Source organism: Eptatretus burgeri, chromosome 10 (genome assembly GCF_056783735.1).
Source record: "Eptatretus burgeri isolate ZD-2024b chromosome 10, Ebu_testis_v1, whole genome shotgun sequence".
Lineage (NCBI taxonomy): Eukaryota > Metazoa > Chordata > Myxini > Myxiniformes > Myxinidae > Eptatretus > Eptatretus burgeri.
Genome location: NC_140970.1, coordinates 78,356,363 through 78,382,819, shown reverse-complemented (window position 1 = coordinate 78,382,819; position 26,457 = coordinate 78,356,363). Strand labels below are relative to the sequence as shown.

The window sequence follows — 26,457 nt, the reverse complement described above, 5'->3', positions numbered from 1 at the left end:
GAATCGATGTGAAATGATGGTTGTGCATTAATTAACCTGGAGATGCTGCTCACCTGTAGTGATGATGCAGCAGGAAGTTTAATTTTAACGTTACCAGTCGAACAGTACTCGGTGCAGCGCACACCTCCGCCAGGCTGAACCGTTTACCTTTTGTATCCCACTGATGGGCTGGATCTGCATCCGCACCTTAATCAAAATCTAATTGGCTTGTTCTTGTCACCTACCAAAATGATCCACCTACTTTTGTCATAATCATTCCACAGCATTTTGAAATATTGTGCTGCACCAGTCCTGTATATCGTGTTTGCCCCGATCTCTCAATGGTGAAGAATCACTTTGAAAATTCCTGTATTTAGATCCAGATCCTAATCTTCAACAAAATCTAATCAACGCGTCCTAGTCACACACCTAACCTGCCCACCGAGTTTCTTCCGAATCCGTCCATAACTTTTTGAGATATCTTGCTCACAGACAAAAACAAAAACAGGGGAGAATACGTAACGCCCATCCTCCATTGGTGGTGGAGGTAATTACTAGAATTACTGGTGGTCGAGAGTCTCGGAATCCTATTTCTAAGTATAGAAGGAAGATGCGTATGACTAATCAGGGAGGGTCCTGACTACACTCGGTGAGTGAGAATACTCTCCCTCTCTTGTTCACAATTGACGAGTGAAGATGTCTACACTTTGCACTGTAAGAATGATTCAAGCTCCACTGCATATGTCTCCATCGAGAGGAGTTTGTAAAGTGACTGTCCAACGTTGTACGTACACACACACACACACACACACACACACACACACACACACACACACACACACACACACACACACACACACACACACACACACACACACACACACCACTAATCCCTGGAGGTGCAGTTCAAAGCGTCCGACTCATGCTATAAGCGCTGGAGTGCCTTTTTCAAATCCCACTAGGATTGACCAGGTGATCCCCACTCCTAACAACCCTGGTAGAGGTGAAATGGTGTTGTGCATTCATTAACCTGCAGACACTGCTTACCTGTTGTGGTAATACAGCAGAAAGTTTAAGTTTAATATTCACTTGAACTCGATTCCACACAGCAAGAGTTCGTAAGAGTCGGAAGCTAACGTACGTACGTACGTTTGTCCATACGGGATAGTGACCTGCAGGCTGCATTTATGAGCCAATCTGGTGAGTGCTTGAATTGTGACCTGGATTGAGCTGCAATGGTATATGTAGATACAGTGAGCGTGGTCTGTGTATGAACTTGCATGTACCTGCGCCGTGCACCCTCTACGTATGAACTCTCTCCTCGCCCGGGAAACCTATCGGGTTGACAGGTGTTTTGAGTAAATTTTGGATTTTGTCAAAGCTTTTCAGACTGAGCTCTTTATCCATTATCCAATCTATCAGATGATTCGATCATCCCTGAGCGAGTCTCACACGATTCGATCATCCCTTATCGAGTCAATCAGGTGATTCGATCATTCCCAGAACTCTTTCCTACTTGTGTCTCAGGTCGTGGAATTTAACAAGTCTGTGTGATTTTCGGATTGTATTTGCACATTCATTCCTTTATTCGCGATTTCAATGATAAACGCCGGGGAGTGCGATGCAGATATGGACTGCGCTTATCAAGAAAGCATGGAAACCGGTCCCCGGCGGTAACACGCGCACAGACAAGGTATACGAGGTATATGAGGTATATAACTATATATATATATATATATATATATATATATATATATATATATATATATATATATATATATATATATATATATATATATATATATATATATATATACCCCCATCATAAAGGTTATCAGTGGAGAAATGAATTACTGTGTTTACTAAAACATCCGTTTACTCTCTTCGCAAAAGGATCTTTAATAAAATAGATCACAACTTCGAGTTTCATATGAAGTGTGTTAAGGAAAAAGTTGATATGAAACCAAGAAACATCTCGGTTATACCTATAACAGGGATTTTATGGTTTTTGTTGATCTTATAAGTATTTTCAACTGTTTGTTTGTTTGTTTGTTTGTTTGTGCGCTATTCTTTCACGGCCGAACTGTTGCACCTGGAGGCCCCAACGGCTGGGTGTAGGTCCTGAAGAATCTGGGCAAGGTTTTAAGCTATCACATGTTGGCATTGGCATACGTTTTGAGGCCACCAAAGGCCACAAAAAATTGCATTTTGGGATGTGGGGTCAGGAAGTGCTGCCACCGTCCTACATGCAAAAGGTAACCTCCGTGAGGTCAACAACTCCATAACTGTTAAATGCTCAACATGTCCCGAAACCACTGCCGGAAAAGCTCACCGAGCCGGGCAACACTGGGTATCCCCCGCCCCTCCCCCCCAGGTCAGCATTGGGTACCCCCCTCCCGGGCGGTGCCGGATAGCCACTGCTAGCACTCTATATACCCCAAATATCGTTTTTTGCAAGTGCTTATCGATATGGATCTTCTAACGAATACTTATCGATGCAGATTTTATAATAAATGCTTATCGATATTTATTTGACAACAAATACTCAACAGTATTGACTTGATAATGAATATTTATTGATCTGGCTTTTATAATGAAGAGTTATCGATATGCTTCTTATAACGAATATTTATCGATTATGAAATTAATAATGAATAATTACTGATTTTAATTTTACGATCTCTGGAAAAGAGGCTGTCTGAAAAAATATTGTTTTTTGATGTCGATTCTTTAATCTCTTGATTGGGTTGCGTGCAGGGGTTTAAAAAACACAGTGCCATTGCATAAGCGACATGCCAGGTGTATCAAAACCACATCACCTGACTGCTGTTATCAATGTCTTGTGCCTTCAGTGAAACATTCGCTGGTTCGGTGTGGTTCATGGCATCGACACCAAGGTCTTCAACCAAACACATCATGTTTTTGTTCTTATGTTCTAAAAACACACACATACACACACATACAGTGCAACATATATATATATATATATTTTTTTTTTTTACCCTCCTCTTTAGCCGTCTCCTCTCTGGTCTCGCCCCCCCCCCCCCCACTCTGTCTGCGATATCTCCCCACCATATTTCCGCAGGGTGCTCAAGGTCCGCCAGCAACCCCCTTCTGGTAAAACTATCAAAATCTCGAATCACTGCTCACCTTCACTCTTTCATTCCTCTTTTTGTCCCACCTTTGGAACAAACTCCCACACTCTCTTAAATCCCATTCTTCCCTCCAGGTCTTCAAAACAGCCGTTCACCACCATCTCTTATCTTCCCCAATCCAAAACCATGATCTTTTCTCCCCCCGTTAATCCACCCCAAACCCACCTCCTTCAAATTTCCTGCTTTCCTTTCACTTCCATAGATCTCCTCATGTCTCTGTTCCCCACTGTTTTGTCCTCCCCTCTCCCACCCCTCTTGTCACATGCCCCCCTTGTTGAACGTCGTGTGTTAGCTCTCATATGAGCGTCGACAATGTGTACAAAACAATACCAGCTGGCCCAGGCTTGATGCTTGACTGAAGGTGATTTTCACGAACTCGTCTCCTCTTCCCAGAAATCTTAAAACAGCATGGGATCTTTAGCATCCACCATAGAGCAGTGAAAGTAGATTGGTCCGCCAGTTTCACGTCCATCCGTCCATCCGAGAGATGGCACACACACTGATGGTTCACCCTGCATGCGAAACATCAGGATGACGGTTTAAATCTGGGTCGAGATTCAAACCCAGGCTGGATAGCTCAAAGCCGAGTATATACACCTCAAGGTTATCCTGCCAGCCAAACTTACCTATTTATGTATTGAATATTTTGTGTGTGTGTTAACTTTATATGTACTGTATACTTATTAATGCACACGAACTCATAAACACAGACCCATAAGTAAACTGTGTTATCGTTAATACTGAAAATGAAACATTACTCCAATTATAATTTTATGATTGCCTGATAATAATCATAACCATAAAAGGTATAAGAAACCTTTTTATTGTTCAATGTTAATCTTCATTTCATCATCACACTCCTCCCCCCTCCATCCCCCATTCTTCATAGCTATCAAAATTCACATTATTTATATTGTCGGCTCCAAAACGCGCAATTTGGAACAAAAACTTGAAGCGCAAATAGATAACACAAAAGTGCACCAGACAGAGCGTCCGATTGTAAAAATATTATTGTGTGTAAAATAAACGTGTTTAATAACAAATGACAAGCTTCTACTAATTGCTTTTAACACGAAACTCCAAAGATGTCTCGTTGCACGTGAGCACAGATTAAACTGGCACACACACGAAGGGCGATCAAAATGTTCTCGGAGTGAGATACTCACAATTGTCCAAAAAATCCCAAAAGTTTACGTTTCATTTTCCAACATGTAAGCATACATAATTAATTAATAAACAATAAATATTTTCTTCACATATTGGAAAATGCAAAGGTTGGATTGTGCACATGCTTGTCTACAAACCCAATAAAGTGAAGTTCGAGCGAAAGGGTAATATTAATGGTTTGTCTTCGTTTGTAAGATGAAATAAATTGTGCTGTAGTGTAAAACTTGTGATGGAAAAGCTCAAATTAAAAGACCAATGATTTCCATGAGATAGATTATAAAGAAGTCAGACATAATATGATACCAGGAATGTTAAGTATAAAGCATTTCTCACGTGGTAAGGTTTAAATTACCGATCAAACGGTAGAAAAGCAACGGATTGTGATGCATCAGTTTAAACATAAAAAGTTCCTGTTTATTGTTCTTATTATTATTCCCAGTTTAACAGCCATCCGAGGGATGGCACACACATTGATGAATCGCCCTCCCAGTGAAACATTGGGATGACAGCTTTTTCCTGGGTCAAGATTCAAACCCAGGATAGACAGCTTAGAGGGGAGTATGCATACCTCGAAGCCATGCTGCTTGACCGCCTTGTTCCGTTTCCACTCATAACATTGATTTGTATGCACAATATGAGGATGACATCAATGTCTTTATCAAACAACTTAATTCAAAGTATTCGTCACATTTATGTCTTTATGAAAAAGGAATATTATTCATTCATCTTACTGAATATATATATATATATATATATATATATATATATATATATATATATGTATGTGTAAATATATATATATATATATATGTATGTGTATATATATATGTATGTGTAAATATATATATATATATATATATGTATGTGTATATATATATATACATAAATATATATATATATATATATATATATATATATATATATATATATATATATACATAAATATATGTATGTCTTCTTCTTCTTCTTTCGGCTGCTCCCGTTAGGGGTCGCCACAGCGGATCATCCGTATGATCCGCATCGTGATTTGGCACGTTTTACGCCGGATGCCCTTCCTGACGCAACCCTGGTCGCCTCTTACGACACAGGGATATGGTACACCTGTTTTAACCGGGGTATACACCGGCCCAGTATACTGGTACTCACTTTGCCGACCTCGGAAGGATGACAGGCTGAGTCGACCCCCTGGTGTATTAATTCAGTGGCCCAACGGGGCTTGAACTCAGGACCTTTTGGATCCCAAGCCGCTGCCCTAACCACTGCGCCAACACCAGGCATATATATATATATATATATATATATGTATATGTATATGTATATGTATATGTATATGTATATGTATATGTATATGTATATGTATATGTATATGTATATGTATATGTATATGTATATGTATATATGTATATATATGTATATGTATATCTTCTCCTCCTCTTCCCTTTATAATGGGTGAGGCCCAACGACACCAAGCTTCTGCCCTGCATTTACCACGATACTCCTCTACTTCCCTCTGTCCTCAGCAAACTATCTCCATTCTTCAATCACCCCTACATTATGGATATCCCTCCTCACCCAATCCTCCCATCTCAACTGCGGTCGACCTCTTTTCCTCCCACCTTTCTCCATCAACATATCCGCTCTCTTTGCCATTCTCTCTTCCCCAATCCACACCAAGTGTCCAGAACATCTCAGCCGGCATTTCTCAAATCACCCCTGTCAAGCTCATCTGCACACCAATCTCATCCCTCAGTTCTTCCATCCTCCTTCCATCCACCCTCTTTATCCCCACAATCCTCCTGACCCAGTTGTTCTTATAAACCTGCAGTTTCTGTTGACTCTCTGTCAATGCCACCATTTCCAGACTGTAAAGGTCTGCCATTACTCCCTCCACCCTCCTCCACGCATTTGCACCAACCTGAATCAACACATGAAACATAAGTGTTTTGTTCAGTACAATGTTACTTTTGATACGTGTGTGTGTGTTTGTGTATGTGTATGTGTACGTATAAATAAATAAATAAATATATATATATATATATGTATACACACACACACACACACACACACACACACACACACACACACACTGCATCAATAATAATAAATGAATGTGTGTGTGCGCCTCCTCCATAACTCTAAAACCCAAAACCATGAAACATTGTGGACTGAAAATTTGCATACGTACAAAGTGAACTCCAAGGGAGTGCATGACTGAAAATTGGGTGTTTGCATTAAGTACGAGTGGACCAGATTGGGCGGGGGGGGGGGGTTGCCTGTTTTTTAAAATGTTTTTTCAATCGTTTTGATGGAGTGCTCGCATGAGTGCTTAACCCACTTGGCGAGCAATCTTCAAGCTTCGATCTCCACGAGCTTCCGTGTCGGTACCGCGGCTTGGTTCTCCATTGGGACATCTCTGGAGTTAAAAGGCAAAATATATTCGAGGATTAGAATGAGTTAAAAAGAGAATTGAAAAATGTTTTCAGTGGCTATAAAATACAAAGCAATGAATCCCCACACTATGGCAGGATAGCCGAAATATACGTACGCTTTCTCTGAGCTGTCTCGCCTGGGTTTGAATCCCGACCTAGCTATAAACTGTCATCCTGGTGTTTCACAGGCAGGGTGATTCATCAATGTGTGTCCCATCTCTCGGATGGATGTTAAACTGGGCGTCACATCTACCCGAATCCACCCTCTCTGCTCTCCCACCCCTCTCCCTCTCTCACCCCTCGTCCACTCTCTCTCTCTCTCTCTCTCTCTCTCTCTCTCTCTCTCTCTCTCTCTCTCTCTCTCTCTCTCTCTCTCTCTCTCTCTCTCTCTCTCTCTCTCTCTCTCTCTCTCTCTCTCTCTCTCTCTCTCTCTCTCTCTCTCTCTCTCTCTCTCTCTCTCTCTCTCTCTCTCTCTCTCTCTCTCTCTCTCTCTCTCTCTCTCTCTCTCTCTCTCTCTCTCTCTCTCTCTCTCTCTCTCTCTCTCTCTCTCTCTCTCTCTCTCTCTCTCTCTCTCTCTCTCTCTCTCTCTCTCTCTCTCTCTCCCACCCCAAGCCCTCTTTCTCCCACCCCTAGCCATCTCTCTCCCACCCCAAGCCCTCTTTCTCCCACCCCTAGCCATCTCTCTCCCACCCCTCTCCCTCTCTCTCCAACCCCTCTTCCTCTCTTTCCCACCAATCTCCCACCCTCTTTCTCTTTCTCCATATATATCAGATCATGTGCTCTCAAACCATGCAGATACATCATTGAATTGTTGGGCTTGATGCATTTTACTCGTTTGTGTTTAAATCGTACATGTAATTCACTCACACACTCGAGAGCACTGAGTTGTGAGAATAAATAGTGCCATTTGACCAAAAGCAAAGCTGATTGAATGACCTCAGTTGGAGGACCTTATCGTAAAAATTTAAAAAAACATAAGAAATTATGGAGGCGTTGAATGACAGAAGGCAGAATGAGGTTCACAGACTGATCAGGGATCAAATGGGAACAGGAAGGTAAAGACATCACACATTAGTGCCTTGGTCAGAGAAAGGTGAGGGGTCAACGAGAGGGGTGGGTATGGGAGAAACCAGGAGGTGTTGATGGGCAGCACTCTTGAAGGACAAGAAAGAGGGGCATGAGGCAACAGGTATACGGAGGCTTTTTCACGGAGGAGAGAATGGAGGGATTATGAAGTGCAGGTGAGCGTTCAGGTTATAATTGGTGATGGCCACCAGGTGTACAGCTATTGCTTCATTTAAACTCCAACGTTTGATCTTTCCAGGCCAACAAACAACCGTGTGGTTCAAATGATATATATATATATATATATATATATATATATATATATATATATATATATATATATATATATATATATATATATATATATACAGTATATACAATAACAAAGGAAGCATACTTGAAACTACAACGATACTCGCACTCGGTCGAGCGCATACCGCTGCCAGGCTGAACAGTTTACATTTTGTATCCCACTGATAGGATCTGATCCGGATCTTCACTGAAACATAATCGGCTTGTTCTTGTCACTGACCCAACCTGTCCACCAAATTTCATCGAAATTAGTCCATTACTTTTCAAGACATCTTGCTCACAGATGTACAGACAGACAAACAGGGGTGAAAACATAACCTCCATCCACGTTCGGTGGCGGAGGTAAAAAAAAAAACACAAAATATGTAAGATGAAGGTGTTCGGAGAGGTCGATGTACTTTATCCTGTGCAGGTTCCTTCTGATGACTCCATCTTTGGTGTTTTCTTCTTCGGGTTCCCTCTTGGTCTTCCATTTCATAATGTTTGTTCCATATCCTGATGCTGTGTGGACTGTGTGCTTCCCCACTGACGGACGGACCTCTGGTTGCTTGTATCTGTTTCTGTTTGAGCCTGGGGAGAAGCTGCTGAAATCTATCTGTCTGGGTTCTTCCCGACATCTTTGTTCTTTGTTCCTTTCACATTTCTTTCTAATGTGTTTTTTTTTTCTTTTCACAATTCTCTTTATTCATTATAATTCTTGCTTTTTCTTCTCTTTCATCTATTTTACTCTCGATTCCTCCCTTTCGTTATCTATCTCTCTAAGGAGAAGTGAATTCTGGCATAAATTTTTCTGTAAGGATCACTTGGCTGCACCCGGATGGGTTTGAGGGTTGGGGGAGTAGTGGCTGAAACCCCCAATCCTCTCCAGGTTCCTCCTGGTGACTCCATATTTGCTCTTCACTTCGAGTTCCTTCTTTGTCTTCCGTTCCATTAGCATGAATTCCAAGGAGATTTGGGGATACAGTCGTTGAATCGACAAAACAACACAATGTGGGGTTTCAACCTGGAATTCCATGAAGAAGCATGAGCCATATGATCAATAACAACAAGCAGGAAAACCTTTCAACAACGGTGAACCCATCATGCAGGTGTGATGAGCAGTATAAAAAATGGCTGGAAATGCTCAAGTACGTTAATGGTCTTTGATTACTTTATCAACATAGCAATATCTAATGGCAAAATTAATAATTTGATAACGTGCATATTATATGCTGATATCATGAATATCGTAACATTAACATGCTCTTGGTGACTTGTCAATAAAACCAAGTCACCCACTTTTGCCGAGGAGGAGGTGACGGCTGCTCTGCTCACTCCTGTACCGTGTACACACACTGTGTAACCATGACGTATTAACCATGTCCGAATACCTCTTGTTTGCCTGAGGTTCGCTCATTGAAATGATGAGGTCGAACCTGCAATGGTGAATTGCTTAAATGCCTGTTTTTGTGACGTCCTCTTGCAGGGAAGAACCGTTTTTCAATTCAAACTTCTTAAGACCTACAAGACCTTTTTCTGTCTTGCTTAATGGAATAATGCTCTTCCCGAAGGGTTGGTGACCGCACTTCTCAACTCTCTCTCTCTCTCCTGGATGCTGTGGAATCCTAAACTCTCAAAAAAGGAAGCCAAAGCACAAGGCCCATTGCTGTCCCATCACATTCAGTCTCTCCGCATAGCTCGAGTCCATCGTGTATCTTTCCCATGAAGAGCCAGGCCCCAACATCAGACTCACTTGCGATGCAAATTCTCCAGCCCCTTACCATCCTTCGAGGCATCTCTCTGGATTTCTCTTGATCCTTTGACATGGCTAGCATCCTGCCTTGATTTATGTTGTCATCTCTTGATATTCAGGGACTCCTGCTCAAGCGGTTGTCTAATTTCCTCTATGGGCAGAAACAGCGGGTGGACCTTGATGGTGTCCTTTCCTCTGATCTTTCCTTCCAAGCTGAGATGCCACAATACAGCGTCTTTGGATTTATATTACTCTTCATCTACTCGTTTTCAATGATATGTTGCTGCTGCTGAATCTTTTTTTTTGTTAGACAAGATAAACCGATTTTCCAATGTTGTGGAGGTGGTTGAAAACAAGGCCTTCCACAACATTGGAAAATCAAGACAGGAGGCAGACTCCCAAGGACTGTCACTCTCCATCACAGTGCTTCTCAAGAAACCCGAACCTGCTCACCATCCTCAAGTTCAGGCTGGTTGCTCACCTGTATTCATTCATTCACTCACTCGTTCCGATTGTAGATTTGTCTCCCTGTACATGATGTCTCGCAGTCCTCACCGCAGTCTTTTAAATGTGTTGCCCATCATAACCTCCGTCCACCTTTTACACCCCTGTCTGTTTGTTTGTCTGTTAGCAGGATATCTCAAAAAGTTGTTGGACGGATTCGGCCAAAATTTTGTGGACAGGTTGGGTGTGTGACAAGGACGAATTGGTGTGATTTTGGTGAAGATCTGGATCCAGATTCGAAAATGTTTAAGTGATTCTTCACAATTGAGAGGTAGGGCCAAAGACAATATGTAGTATGATATCTCAAGTTATGGATGGATTTAGCTGAAATTTGGTGGACATGTTGGGTGTGACAAGGACACATCCATTCGATTTTGGTGAAGATGTGGATCTGAATCCAAGAATTCTTAATTTTTTCAATTGATTCTTAAACCTTGAAAGATGTACCTAAAAACTACATACATATATATTGTTACGAATTCTCGGTCCGCCCGGCGTGCGATCGGCCACGTACTCGAGTCGTGACCGCGTCGCCCACCGGAACGGACAATTCAGTCGTGGCCTTCCCGGAACAACGCCAGGAGCTAGTCACGGGTGGGTCTTTCAACCTCACCACAATCGTGCCAATTGGCCACCCGCGCAGGATAGGGTTGTTCGCCAAATTCGACCTACCTAAGTACCTGCGCGAGTAGTTAACCGGGCGATCGTACCTCGCCGCAGGCCAGCCTAGGACACGAACCGCTTAAGCGGTCCGTTCCGTGCTTCAGTGATAACCGAGCGGTGTTATTGCCGACCCCGACGGATGTGATTCTATTTACTGGGTGCTTACACCCTTCGACCAATTCCTTCCGTGATGCAAGATGGCACTTTCAAACAAGGGAAGAGGACGCAAGGAAATGGGGAACAGTTCAACAAGCACTTTTATTAACACACACAAGCAGGCACGTATTTACAGCCATACAGTGAATCATGCACGTATATACAGTGATACAGTGATGATCATGCACGTAAATAGTCAAAGCAAGCAAGTGAAGAGTTAATTCTGAATAAATGGTTTTATTCACACAGTTACTTAGACACGTCTAGTTGTCAAGACGGCGCCACCACATGCGCTTATACAAAAGCAAAGAGAAGCCACCCCCAAAGACAAGGGTAGCAGATAGGTCCGTGGACAAAATGTACGTGGAGCCTCGATGAGCGGCCAGGTCCACGAGACCGAAAGGTCTTACCCGCGCCCTCGTGGCGCGATGGCGGGCAAGCCGCAATGTCAAGCATAGCCGCGCCTGACCTCGTGCCCCTGGCATGGCCAGTGAGCTCTCTCCGGCGTTCTCCGCGCAGGCTCGCGCTACACAGCAGGCACCACGGTTGGGGAGGGGAACGGACGGGGTTACCGGCGCTCTCTCAGCACGGATGCTCGGTATGGGGGGGGAGGAGGGAATTGTTGATGCCCGGTACAGGGGGGATTGTTGATGCTCTCTCTCAGTACATTGATGCTCTTTTGGCGAGACGGGGGTTAATGGCGCTCTCTCAGCGCAATGTTCGGTATGGGGGAGTTGACGCTCTTTTCCGCGAGTTGATGCTCTTTCCGAGAACTCTGGACCGCACTGGCTCCGGCAAGCTCTCCCTGGCTGTGGCCTCCACCTCGCCCCTTTTCCCAGCGGTGGTCCCCACGTAGCCCTCTGGCTTGCCACTGAGCCCCTCTCTGCGTCCCTGCTTCGTTCACCAACTCCCGCTCTTCTCGCCCCTCAACTCTGACTGGAGCTCTGTTCTATTCGTCCTTCCTCTCCATCGACCGGCCCCCATCTGCCACGAGCTCCATTGTGCTCGCCCTTATATAGGCCGGGGGAGCGGAAAAATCCGACCCCTGACCCATGACCCCTGACCCCGGCAAAGCCGACATGGTAGGAATCATCAAAGCCTCACCCTGTTAGCGTGACCCCTGACCCGGAAAAGCGTACGTGGTTGAAATCATCGGGGCCTCGCCCTGTCAGCGTGACCCCTGACCCCGGCAAAGCCGATGTGGTAGGAATCACCAAAGCCACGCCCTGTCAGCTCAGCTTCATCCCGCCGAGCTGATGGTGGTGTTTAGCCCCGAAGCTTTGTCCGCCGGCGCGGCTTCGTCCCGCCCGACGAGCCGATGTGTGTGTTTTCCCGGGGCTTCGTCCTGCCGAACCGATGCGTGTTATGCATCGAAGCTCCATCCGCCAGCGCGGCTTCGTCCCGCCCGACGAAGCGATGTGTGTGTGTGTTTCACCGAGCTTTGCCTGGCCGAACCAATGCGTGTTATGCATCGAAGCTCCGTCCGCCAGCGCGGCTTCATCCCGCCCGACGAAGCGATGTGTGTGTGTGTGTGTTTCACCGGGGCTTCGTCCGGCCGAACCGATGCGTGTAACCCCCCGAAGCTTCGTCCGCCAGCACGACTTCGGCCCCGACAGAGCGGACGTGGTAGAAATCGCCAGAACGTCGCTTAGACCGCGCGACTTCGGCCTCGACGGAGCGGACGTGGTAGAAATCGCCAGAACGTCGTTTAGACCGTGCGACTTCGGCCCCGATGGAGCGGACGTGGTAGAAATCACCAGAACGTCGCTTAGACAGTGCGACTTCGGTGTTGTCTCTGGGACGAAGGCGATGCCATGTTTGTTTAGTAGCGCTGCTGATGATAGTGGAGTGAGAAAGGCGAAGGTGGTGGGGGTTTGGTTGTGGTTGTTTGGGGGCGTTGTGGGTGATGGTGATTTGGTTGTTGGGGGATGATTGGTCCAAAATAATGATAGAGAAAAGAAAAACGGCTTTCTCAAAGGACACATCCCTGTGAACACGAAAATTCCCTCTAAACAACGGTGGGGAAATTTAACTACACATATACTTATCGGTATAACTGATCTGAGGACCTTTATGGTGTCGTGCAAATTTCTACAGCCGTAACAATGTATATAAATATATATATATATATATATATATATATATATATATATATATATATATATATATATATATGTATATATGTATATATATGTATATATGTATATATATGTATATATGTATATATATGTATATATATATATATATATATATATATATATGTATATATATGTATATATATATATATATATATATATATATATATATATATATATATCAAAAGGTTGTGGACAAGTTATGACAAGACCAGGTGGATGAGTAGTTGGTTCGGTGACGAGAACAAGCTGATTCGATTTTGGTTCAGGTTCGGATTCAGATCCAGCCTATCACTGGGATACTAAACGTAAACTGTTCAGCCTGGTGGAGGTATATGGTCTACCGAGTGCCATTCTAGTTATCAGTACTGTATTTATGGTCAGACAGTTATAGAGGAAGAATGTCTGTTTGTTTGGACTGAATTAATTACCATAAGGCTATTAAAAAAATATTCAAATCCATAGTCAGTTCAATCTTTGTGACATTTACAAATTTCCATTCTTGTGGCAATGCTGCTGGAATAGTTTATAGAGGTGTTTTGCTTGTGTTCGAATCTCGACCCAGCTGTAAACTGCCAACCTGGTGTTTCACATGCAGGGCATCGAAGTGTGCATCGTCCATCGGAGAGACGTTATTCCGGAGGATCCGTCTGCCGGCACCTGTCTACGGTATGCATTAAAGATCCCACGGTGTCCTGAGCAACGAGTTTGGGAGTTATCACCGGCACCCAAAACAAAATACAAATTCCTGCCCTGACTGCTGCAAAGGCAACTGCAAACCACTCAGCACAACCCTTGCCAAGACAATGCCTTCACCAAAGTCGAATCAATTTTTCCTTATCACACACCCAATCTGTACACCAAGTTCCGTCATGATGTCATGACCTAAGGAGGAGTAAGGTGGGGTAATATGTGCTCCCCCCCCCCCAGTGTAAATACATTTTGTTCAGGATTGTCGACCCAAATTGCCCTTTTTTGAGAGATTCATTTCAAATTGCCCACTAGACCCTCATCGAGAGACCCTGTTATGCAGACTTACTGAACAGTGAACATGTAACCTGGACAGAGGAGGCGATTTTAGGGGTTGGAGGACATCTTGCTCCATCTTTCCCGGTGGAAGTATCTTGGCCCCACCTTACTCTATATACTTTTAAATGCTCCTGGAGTTTGACTTTCACCCACATCGATGAAGACGTTCCCAAACCTTCGTTCAAATTAATAACCATCCAGTATTAGCACTCTGTGTTCATGGAAAAGGTTTACTCTCAAGTCGAGTCACTTGAAAGAGAAATGGGTGCCCAAAGTTCTGCCCTCCTGAAAATTTCACAAAACCTGGGAAGCTATTATAAAGGTATGTTCCGATAAGGGGAGAGTTAACACAGGGTGTATGTGTGTGTGTGTATGTGTGTGTGTGTGTGTGTGTGTGTGTGTGTGTGTGTGTGTGTGTGTGTGTGTGTGTGTGTGTGTGTGTGTGTGTGTGTGTGTGTGTGTGTGTGTGTGTGTGTGTGTGATTGAATACACATTTGTCAGGTGGAGGGGTAAGTGGTGAAGTAAATAAATGAAATGTAAATTTTCATGAACCTAAATAAATGAACATGGAGGCGGTCACTGCTCAATGATCCCAACCAGACAATGGACTTTAGGTGCTCGGAAGAGCCTCGGCTTTGTGAGCATCGTTTTGCATGTACGCATCACTTCGTACACAGGAATGCACGGCTTGACTCAATCGGCAACGCACACTCCACGGGTCAGCATGACCCAGAGAAGTTTCCTTTTGAAGCCACTGATGTAGTAAGTTAGGGAGACCAGGAAAAAAGTTAATTTGCCAAAGTGCGTGAGCACCGCCTTCGCCGGAGTTTGGGCAAGACGTCTCAAACCGACCGAGGGAGTTAAACAACTCATAACGTGTGTGGGGATGGGCTCAGATACTTGAGGATGGGTTCAAAGATTTGGGGATTGGCTCAGATAATTTGGGATGGGTTCAGAGATTTGGGGATGAGCTTATGTACTTTGGGAAGTGTTCAAAGATTTGGGGATGGGCTCAGACACTTGAGGAAGGGCTCAGAGATTTCGTGATGGGCTCAGAATTAGAGATGAGCTTTGATACTCAGGCATGGGTTCGGAGATTTAGGGATTGGCTCATGTTTAGGGATGGGTTCAGATACTTGGAGAAGGGTTCAGAGATTTGGAGATGGGCTCAGATTTACAGATGATCTTAGATTCTTGGGGAAGAGTTCAGATACTTTAGGATAAGCTTAGAGATTTTGGGATGGGTTCAGAGACTTCGAAATGGGTTCCGAGGGGTTGCCTCCACCAATTTGGGGATTTGTCCAGATGTCGAGGCTTCTGATGAATGGGGGACATGGAACAAAGTTTCCTGATCCAATGGCTCTTGCAAATAGGGGCCATTCCAGGCAACACAATGCGTTTGTCGCCATGATACGTGGCAGGTTATAAGAGGAGGTATACCGTCTACATCACTTCAATATTAAATCAAAGCGACTGGAAAATTGCACAGAAACTTTTGAACTAAAGTACTTGGTTGTTATAATTCATTACAGGCAGTTGTATTCATGTTGTTTTGAAAGGGAAGAATAATTCCATGTGATATCTCTGGAAATCTTATTCTCACGTGGGAGTGCTTGGGCCGGGGACGTTCAAGACCTCCCAAGATCTTTCCCAAAGAGTCGCTCATTATCTGCCGCGCACCCTCGCCAAATCCCAAATTCCTGCCAAGACTACCGCTCGGAAGGCAATGGCAAACCACCTTGTGTAATTCCTGCCACGGAACTGCTTCGGTAGCACCCACGCTCAATCATGGATACGCAATGATGTTCCACGTTCAATGAAAACACACACACACACACACACACACACACACACACACACACACACACACACACACACACACACACACACACACACACACACACACACACACACACACACACACACACACACACACACATCTGTAAGTGTATGAAAGATTCATGTACATGGAATAAATTAATCATTCCAACCTTGGAAGTGCAAATACGAAGGCATCGAAATTAATTATTTAAATACATAAAACACCATCATATATATAAAATGACGTCATGTGCGACCGTTTACGGTTGGAGGAGGGAATAATTGAATGGCAATTAAATATTTTTGCTCAATGTTGAGGAACCTGTCTATCCATCACTTATTAGTGTATTCACCACAACTTCATATCAGAGTGTACCTGCAACAGGTGTTTGTTTACAAACAACAATGAGGGGTACATTGCAGTCGATAACGATTAACGAAACAGGTAGATAAAGGGAGATTCAAAGACTCGACAGGATTTCAGGTTCAATTGTCAATCAGGGGGACCATTTATTTTATAACATTGGCTTCAATAAGTACAAAACTTTCAGTCTCGAGTTGGAGTCCTTATGGCTTTATCTGCGTCCAAGTTCATGAGTAGTGTCTAGTGATGGTGCCCATCTCTACCGGTTGTGTGAGACCCCTACACTGTGGACTATGTTGAGCATCAGCCCCACGAGACACGGGACAGGACAGGACGAGTCTTATACCAGACATCATCCCGCCTGGGGTCCACGCATCGTGATCCACAGAGCACAGCGCAGATAGACCGCGTGAGCGCTATTATATCAGGGCCATCTACTTATTAAGTATGCAGATATAAGGTGCATTTGACCTCTCACCTTCCTATGTGCTCCATCTTCCCTTAAATCCCTTTCCTTATTGATCATATCTCTCCCTGAACTTGTTTCTCCTCTTCCCACTCCCCAAACACTCTGCTCACTCCCTTTCTCTCTCTTATCATCCTTTCTTATCTTTCTTTTCTCAAAAATAAATTTCTTAATTTATTCTCCCCCCCCTTCCCCCTTCCCTCTCCCCCCGCCCCCTTCCCCCTCCTACACCAGGTTGAACAGGTCACGTTTTGTATCCCAGTGATGGACCGGATCTGGATTCTGACCTGAACCAAAATCGAATCATTTCTTCCTTGTCACATACCCAACCCGTCCACCAAATTTCGGCCGAATCCATTCATAACTCTTTGACATATCCTGCTCAGACAGACAGACAGACACAACCTCGGTACACCTTCGGTGCTGGAGATAATAAATAAATAATCCTGAAAATGTTTGAGTCCAAATCGCCGGTCAGCCAGACAATGGATCATTCCACCGGTCTTCAGGTTGTTTCAGGGTCCTGGTGGATCTGCGCCGAACGCCATTGGAGGGAGATAACGAGCGCACTTCCCTTTGAGCTGTCGAGTCCGAGTCCGATTCCCACCCCGGCGAAAAGCTGCACGATTGGTACTTCGCTGCCTGCCATACGGTGATTGCATCACTGAGAGTGTTGTCCTTCAGTCGTGGACGTTAAGCCAGGTGTCCCGTGTGCTAGCATGACTTGCTGATCGATGAAAACGATCCCACGGTGTTACTGGCGAAGTGAGGAGTTCCCACGCCCACAGTGGCACATCTGTGTTCCAGAAAGTGATGCAACCGGCGGTCACGTGCTGTGCACGAACAAATGGCACATGCATAACCTGCAGTACAAGAAACGACGTGTCGGAAGGTACACATACTGCACTCACCTTCGGTATCAGGTATGGCAGTACATCCCACAGGAAACAAAGGGCCTTTTGTGAGCCGAAGATTCACGATGACTTCATCGCTGGACAAAACCGAACTTGCAAAACTTTTGCAGACCCAGTACATGAGCATATTGCACAAGCATCGCCTATTTTGTGGTTGTCAACCATGATCCGTGCTACCAACCAGGATAGAGAGATCTTATTCCCTTTACCTGCGTTGATGTCTGTGACCCCCATGATGCAGGAAAGCGGATAGGGAGGGAGGGGAAGGGAGGGGAAGGGAGGGGAGGGGAAGGGAGGGGAGGGGAAGGGAGGAGAGTAGCCCACTCATGGTCCCCAGGTATGACAATTCATATACGCATAGCGTTCCGCACCACCCTCCATAGCTACCTATCACAGGTACTGAGAACATCAGTCACCGCGAGGCGACCCCAGGAACTTTGGACTTGCAGGGTTGCCCGGACAACACCAGACCACCCAAAGGACTTTCCACGGAAACTGTCAAGACTCCAAGGGACCAGGTGTCTGTGAAGACCATTGGGCGTGCCAGGTGAGTACGAAGGTATGAAGGGGGAATTGTCAGACAGGTAATGTTCCTTGCTAACTGCCTATCATGTGTTCTCATCTCGCTGAAGGATCGCGGTGGGAAAAAAAAAACAGCTTCTCACGCGATCTTCAGACACCTGAAATCCCCCGAACGGATTCCGGATCGACACGTTTTTGCGGTTACACCACACGTCACGAGCCACGCTCGGATGACCTCTCTCTCAACCCTCAATTCCAGCGGGTTCGTCATTTCAGCAAGCTGTCACACCTGATTAGTACGGCACGCAGAGCTGGGGAATGGGACAAGAAACTACAAGGGGAAAGAGGGCATTTGGCCCATCATGCCTGCATTACCTGCACACCCCGTTCATTAATCAATCAATCACTTTAACAACTGGTGAAGTGTGTGTGTGGAGCGAAGGATAACAGTGGGGCAGGTACAGGGACATCACCAGGTATATATATATATATATATATATATATATATATATATATATATATATATATATATATATATATATATATATATATATATATATATATATATATATATATACATACAAAGAAAGGGGTGTGCCGAAATATTAATATAGATAATATTATTGTCTTCCTTAAGAGGCCCCTCAAAATTCGTTTTGATGATTATGGTAGTTAAACAGTTCATGTTCTCCATTTGCAAAATGGGAGGAATTATTGCACAAAAAAGAAATAAAAATGTTTCCCATTTTTTCGAGGACCACTACACTAAGATGAGTTCGTAAAACCTTTTGTAGAGTATGTTATTATTAATCACTATATGCCATAGTAAATTGCTCATGTTATTGAGCTGTCAATAAGTTATCAATCAATCATAGACATATAATAAACTCACTTGAGTATTCATATCTCTATTTCAATGCGTAATATCAAGCGGTACCTTCATGATGACCTAATAAAACCGGTCTCGATGTCCGTCCGTCCGTATATCTGTTCACAATCAAACCGATCGTGATGCATTTTAAGGCTTTCCGAGAGCTTTGGAGAGATTACCTTCACTCCCGCACGGTGCTGTTTTTATTATTCCTACTGCACTTCATTAGAACATAGATCGCGGATGGATGCGCAGATCCCAGGAGAACAACTATAGCTGTACAGAACAATTCATATTATCAATGGATAAAAATGATATTTAATTGATATTATAAGAAATTGTTTATTTAAAATATCTTCAAATTTTGTGAGTTTTTTGTTTGTTGTGAAATATTAGGTCCTCGGGTCTCCGCATAGTGGCGTACAGGCTTAAGTCGTACTTCTGTTTACTACCGTCGAAAATCACAGAACCATCCGATCGACATGCTGGTCACAGTTTCAGAATCAGCTAAAATCTACAAGATATGAATATGTACACGAAACTGATCTGGTCTTTTGGATCACGTTAAAGTTGGGTGCCCTGTAATTTTAATGCGCTCTATGGATCCTCCGGAACTCACGAATGATACACGTTGTGTAGTCACTAAACTACGTGTTAATGTCATCGAAGTGGAGCTACTGCGGGACAGTCGAAGGGGAAAACCTGAATGATAATCAATGGATAAAAATGATGTAATATATTGTTTAAAATACATTAATGCCATCTGTCTTTTACCATATGTTGCCAGTGACGCCCGTCCAAGACGGGCACCTTTACTAGTGTATATATATATATATATATATATATATATATATATATATATATATATATATATATATATATATATATATATATATATATATATATATATATATATATATATATATATATATATATATATATATATATATATATATATATATATATATATATATATATATATATATATATATATATATAACATATATATATATATATATATAACATATATATATATATATATATATATATATATATATATATATATATATATATATATATATATATATATCTTCTTTCGGCTGTTCCCGTTAGGGGTCGCCACAGCGGATCATCCGTATGATCCGCATAGTGATTTGGCACATGTTTTACGCCGGATGCCCTTCCTGACGCAACCCTGGTCGCCTCTTACGACACAGGGATATGGTACACCTATTTTAACCAGCGTATACACCGGCCCAGTATATTGGTACTCATTTCGCCGACCTCGGAAGGATGACAGGCTGAGTCAACCCCCTGGTGTTTTCGACTTGGTTTATATCTACATATATATGTATATATATATATATATATATATATATATATATATATATATATATATATATATATATATATATATATATATATATATATATATATATATATATATATTAATTCAGTGTCCCAACGGGGCTTGAACTCAGGACCTTTTGGGTCCCAAGCCACTGCCCTAACCACTGCGCCAACACCAGGCTATATATATATATATATATATGATATTTTATTATTCTTTGTACAAAAACAAAAAAAACAATGTGGGGGGGGGGCGGGGGGGGGGGGAGAGGCTGCAGGGTGAGGAATGAACAAATACTGATAGCACATTCGCCTTTTGAGGAGGCTTTCTCTCTTTCTCTCTCACAGAAACCACAACCATGACAACGGTATCCAAGTGTCCAACCATTCCTCAGCTGCCTTCCATTCCTGCCAATATCCAGGTACCGCCTATATCCCCAATGCCTCGAAGTACCTAAATCTCGTTCCAGTTTAAACCTATCGACTGTTTCTGCTCCCACTCCCCCCGCTACACTCCACACCTACCCACACCCCCCTCCACACCTCACATACTCCCACACTCCCCTCTCCCCACCCACCTCCCCCACACTCCCCCTTCTCCACACCATCTCTCTCCACACTCCCCACTCCACACACCCCTCTCTCCATACCCCACACTATCCTTTCCCCACACCATCCCTCCCACACTCTCCTTTCTCCACACCATCCCTCCCACAGTCCCTCTCCTCCTCCTCCTCTCCACACCCCACCTCCTCTCACACTCCCTCTCCTCCTCTCCACACCCCACCCCTCCCACACTCCCTCTCCTCCTCTCCCCTCTCCACACCCCACCCCTCCCACACTCCCTCTCCTCCTCTCCCCTCTCCACACCCCACCCCCTCTCACACTCCCTCTCCTCTCCACACCCCACCCCCTCTCACTCCCTCTCCTCCTCTCCACACCCCACCCCTCCCACACTCCCTCTCCTCCTCTCCACACCCCACCCTCTCACACTCCCCTTTACCCACCCCACCCCTCCCACACTCCCTCTCCTGCTCTCCACACCCCATCCCCTCTCACACTCCCTCTCCTCCTCTCCACACCCCACCCCTCTCACACTCCCTCTCCTCCTCTCCACACCCCATCCCCTCTCACACTCCCTCTCCTCCTCTCCACACCCCACCCTCTCACACTCCCCTTTACCCACCCCACCCCTCCCACACTCCCTCTCCTCCTCTCCACACCCCACCCCTCCCACACTCCCTCTCCTCCTCTCCACACCCCACCCATCCCACACTCCCTCTCCTCCTCTCCACACCCCACCCCTCCCACACTCCCTCTCCTCCTCTCCACACCCCACCCCTCCCACACTCCCTCTCCTCCTCTCCACACCCCACCCCTCCCACACTCCCTCTCCTCCTCTCCACACCCCACCCCTCCCACACTCCCTCTCCTCCTCTCCACACCCCACTCCTCCCACACTCCCTCTCCTCTCCACACCCCACCCCTCCCACACTCCCTCTCCTCCTCTCCTCTCCACACCCCACCCATCCCACACTCCCTCTCCTCCTCTCCACACCCCACCCCTCCCACACTCCCTCTCCTCCTCTTCACACCCCACCCCTCCCACACTCCCTCTCCTCCTCTCCACACCCCACCCCCTCCCACCCTGCCCTCTCCCCACTCCTCACCTCCACCCACATCCCCTCCCCTCACTCCCCTATTTAAGAAAAACGCATCTTGTAATATTTAGTGCATCCATCGTCTGACGTCATCGCTCATGGTTTCTTTCTCCAGTTTCAATGCAATCATCTGCTGTTGATTGAATATAATCAGGTTTATTTGACACGCGGGGAATGTTGATCGTAAATGTTGCATTTGTCCAAAAAAAACCCAGTCCAGCACGATGTACAAAGAGTCAATTAAAAGCGACATCCTGGAGTCGTCATCAGCTCAAATGACGTCATGCATTCTTTTGGTGGAGGTAAAACATTTCATCACTCATCAGGTAGGTAATAGATGCACAGACAATGCAAAGCAGCCCGGTACAAAGTACCTGTGAAGCACAATGAGAACAATCATGATTCATGATGGCATGATTGCTGATTCTCATCGTTTTTGTCATAATTACTGTGCCCTCATGGCATGAATATATATATATATATATATATATATATATATATATATATATATATATATATATATATATATATATATATATATATATATATATTTATATATATATATATATATATATATATATATATATATATATATATATATATATATATATATATATATATATATATATATATATATATATATATATATATATATATATATATATATATATATATATATTCCCACGTACTGCGAAACGGCAGTTTTTTGAAAGTAACAAAAAGGTGATATTTATTCCACATTGTTCAAGTATATAATTCAATTGCAATAAAATAGGGATTTTAGAAGTTGTGGGGAAAAAACTCAGAAGTTTACAGCCATTGATGCAGCGTCTATTGCACGTTACGTTAGTTCTTCATGCCTATTGTTTGTGTCCTTTATGACGTCATTTAAAAACCTGTTTGGAATGATTTTCAATTTTGTTTGACTGCCAGACAGACAGACAGATAGAGTAAAAGATTGTTTCACTCCTCTCTGCGCACGTTCGATCGGGTCGAATTCAGAGCCAAAGTTTCGCTAAACTACAAGTTCGTTTTCTGATTTATGTTCAAAAAACAACGTTCAATATTGAAATCAAGTTGTTCCTCGAACATAAACTGATGTTTGTAGACGGACAGATAGAAGTGAACTATTTGCTTCTTAACTCCACCTTTCGCTTCGCGTGTGCAGGGTAAAGAAGTAACACCACACATGTGAGTACGTACATATGACTAACCATCTGAAAATAATTAATATTTTCCTTGCAAGCTCAAAGTTGAAGTTGTCTGGGGTATTCGTAATATGAAGCTCTGTGCCAAATCTGGCGATTGTAGCTGCCATCATTGTCCAGTTATTTTGCCGACAAACAGCCAAACAAACAAGCAGTCATAGATCGGTACATGCTAAATCAGTCGCTGCAACCTCTCTGTTTGGACCTCAAACACAATAGGCTTCTAGGTTTTGATTGGTGAATCAATTCAGTGATGCAATACGCAAATTCTGTTCAAATTTCAAGTTAATCGGATGAAAATTGACGATTTTGTGTTCCTTGACCTTTGACCTTTTGACCTTGCCCTTTGACCTATTTAACCTCAAAACAACAGGCTTCTGGGTTTTCACGAGCTCTATCGACCAGGTGGTTCTGTTTCATAAAGATCAGTGTAAAATTGTGACCTGTAGGTGGTTGACATACAGACAAACAAACAGACAAGCCGGGAGGCGGCAATGGGTCGCCGGGCAGGAGGCAAAGTATTCCATATATCCCAAAAACCAGAATATTTTTGATAGAGCATCACCTGTAGATCATTCGTGCCAAATTTCATAATCCTACATGGGATAATGGCTTTCGGAATTGATTTCGCGTGAACGGTACCGATTTTGAAGGTTTTTCGGTTGTTGCTAGGGAACCAAAGCGTCCCTAGCAACCATCACAATTTCCAAAGCACGAGGTCATAAGATGTACCTACCACCCGAGTTTGGTCAACATCGGCCCACGTTTACTACCAATTATGCTGATGACAAACAAACAAACATCCAAACAAGCATCCAAACAAACAGACAGAATTACTGACAATAAGGGTCACCTATTTCGGCGACCCAAGACAGACAGACAGACAGAATAACAGACTCGACCAATCAATATACAGGATGTACGATACTTGTGAACCTTCAATTTCTCAACAAACAAAGACAAAGACGAGATCATCACAATACTCACACACTTGGCCTCCGGCTGCGACATGAGTAGATATTAAGATTCAATAAAATAAAAGTGAAACTTAATCGGATAAGTTTCAACCATGCCAACAACTAGTCAGCTCAAGAGAGTTGTGCTAGTTATTGTACTTGTGTTTTAAAACTATGAACTGTACATGTAGCTCCTACGGGCCTACAGAATCACGGGAATTTCTCCTGACATCCAGATGGTCCAATCCATACATCCATCCATCGGGACCATACTCTGTGCAGAGCATTGGTGCTTCTTCGGCAGTCTCCTTGGCTATTGGGTACAGTCCGGGACGGGTCGCCACTCCGACACAGGATACCAGCAAGCTGGCACTCATTTTGCCGACCACAGAAGGATGACAGGCAGTGTCAACCCCACCTTGTATTAATTCAACAACCGAGTGGGATTTGAACTCAGTACCCTAGGATCCCAAGCCCACCACCTGAACCATAAAGCCAACACCAGGCATACCCTTAAAACCACCATTCTATTTAATTAATCCAACAGCCTCCAACCCATGCCTACAGAAAACAGACTTTTTGGAATGGCGGCCACATTTCCCATCAGCGATAATGTAACTTTGTTGAGAAATTCTCCATGGGGAGGCGCTCCTATGTTGAAAGTTTCGTGTCAATCACTCAAGCGGTCGCGGAGAAAACAAATTTAAAAGCGAATAAAAGTGAAAAAGTGAGGGCTCCGGCCGACATTCCATAACATGGTCAAGGATGGTTGTGGGCACCTATTACTAGTTGTGGATGCCTATTATTCAAGAAAAATAGTCAGAGCCCTCGTGAATTTGAACCAGTTGTAGCTGTGAAGATGTCATTGATTGGCATCTCAAGGAGATGGACATGGGCCAGGAATCTGTCTGGGGGATGGCCAGACTGAGGCCACTGGAGTACCGGCGGAAAGTGGACGCAACGCCGCGCTGATCCGGCGCATGCTCCCATACCTTCGTAAATTGAAACATGACTTTGCATCCATTTGATGTACTGCAACAGCCTCCTTCTTGGTGGCAGGGTCTTCACAACATCAATGAAAGACCTTATTGGTCTTCATCGTGTCTACTTGGTCTAACTATCCTGAAGCTTATTTGACCAAGATAGAGATCAAATGCTTCAAATCGTTTTGTTGTGTATTAAAGTGTTCCTTTCAAATTAAGACTTCATGGTGAGACGTTATGACAGTTATGGGTGGGGGGGGGGGCAGTGTGGAGGAGGAAGGGAAGGGCGGGGTGATGGGTATGAAGGGAAGGGGGGGTAACACAGAAAGGGTGATGAGTAGAAGCTCGACAGGTTCCACGAACAGGGTAAAGAGGAGGAGGGACAGAAACAGACAGTTCAACATGGCACGCTGTGGTAGACTGGTAGATGCAGTCGAAGAGGCTCAAGGAAAAGACTGATTGGTGGTAAGCACGTGGCAGTTGAAATACTTGCGAGCTCCAAAAAGGAAACCAAATTTCGTGGAGGCATATTTGGTGATATTGAGGATGTGAGGTAGCCAGTGGAGATTGCTGAAGATCGTAACGCTGAGAGTATTAATAGAGTAGTGTTGGAGTTGAGTACTGGACTTGAGGAGAGAAAGGGTAGCTGTATTGATCTTGCTGGCTATAAGGAGGGTTTGAGTCTTGGTGGAAGAAGTGAGTGAAAAAAAGAGTGAATAGGAGGAATTGAAAGAGACAACAAGGTTGCCCAAGCCCTATTTTAGGATGACATTGAGATCAGGACTGATGGAGGTAACCAGTTGAAAGGCATTCAGCAACAAAGGACTGGGAGGAGATCAATGGTATTTATAACTGGTTGATGAGTGGAGGGTAGAGTCATCAGCAAAGGAATGGACATTGCTGTTTGCAGCATCCATACATCGGGAGCTTTGTGAGGAGGCCTTTGTACCAGACTCTGTCAAAGGCTTTGCTGATGTCCAGTGCAACAACTCAATTTCCTCTGAAGTGCTCGAGA

General features: G+C 44.0%; 1 long non-coding RNA gene across 1 annotated transcript; it reads right to left on the bottom strand.

The window, feature by feature from the left end:
• Positions 1-2,358: 2,358 nt before the first annotated feature.
• LOC147018917 (uncharacterized) lies at positions 2,359-18,500 on the bottom strand. The gene is made up of 3 exons (XR_015062585.1): positions 17,889-18,500; positions 3,465-3,646; positions 2,359-2,914 (listed from the first exon to the last, which is right to left on the bottom strand). It is a non-coding gene; the product is annotated as an uncharacterized LOC147018917 (long non-coding RNA).
• Positions 18,501-26,457: the final 7,957 nt, after the last annotated feature.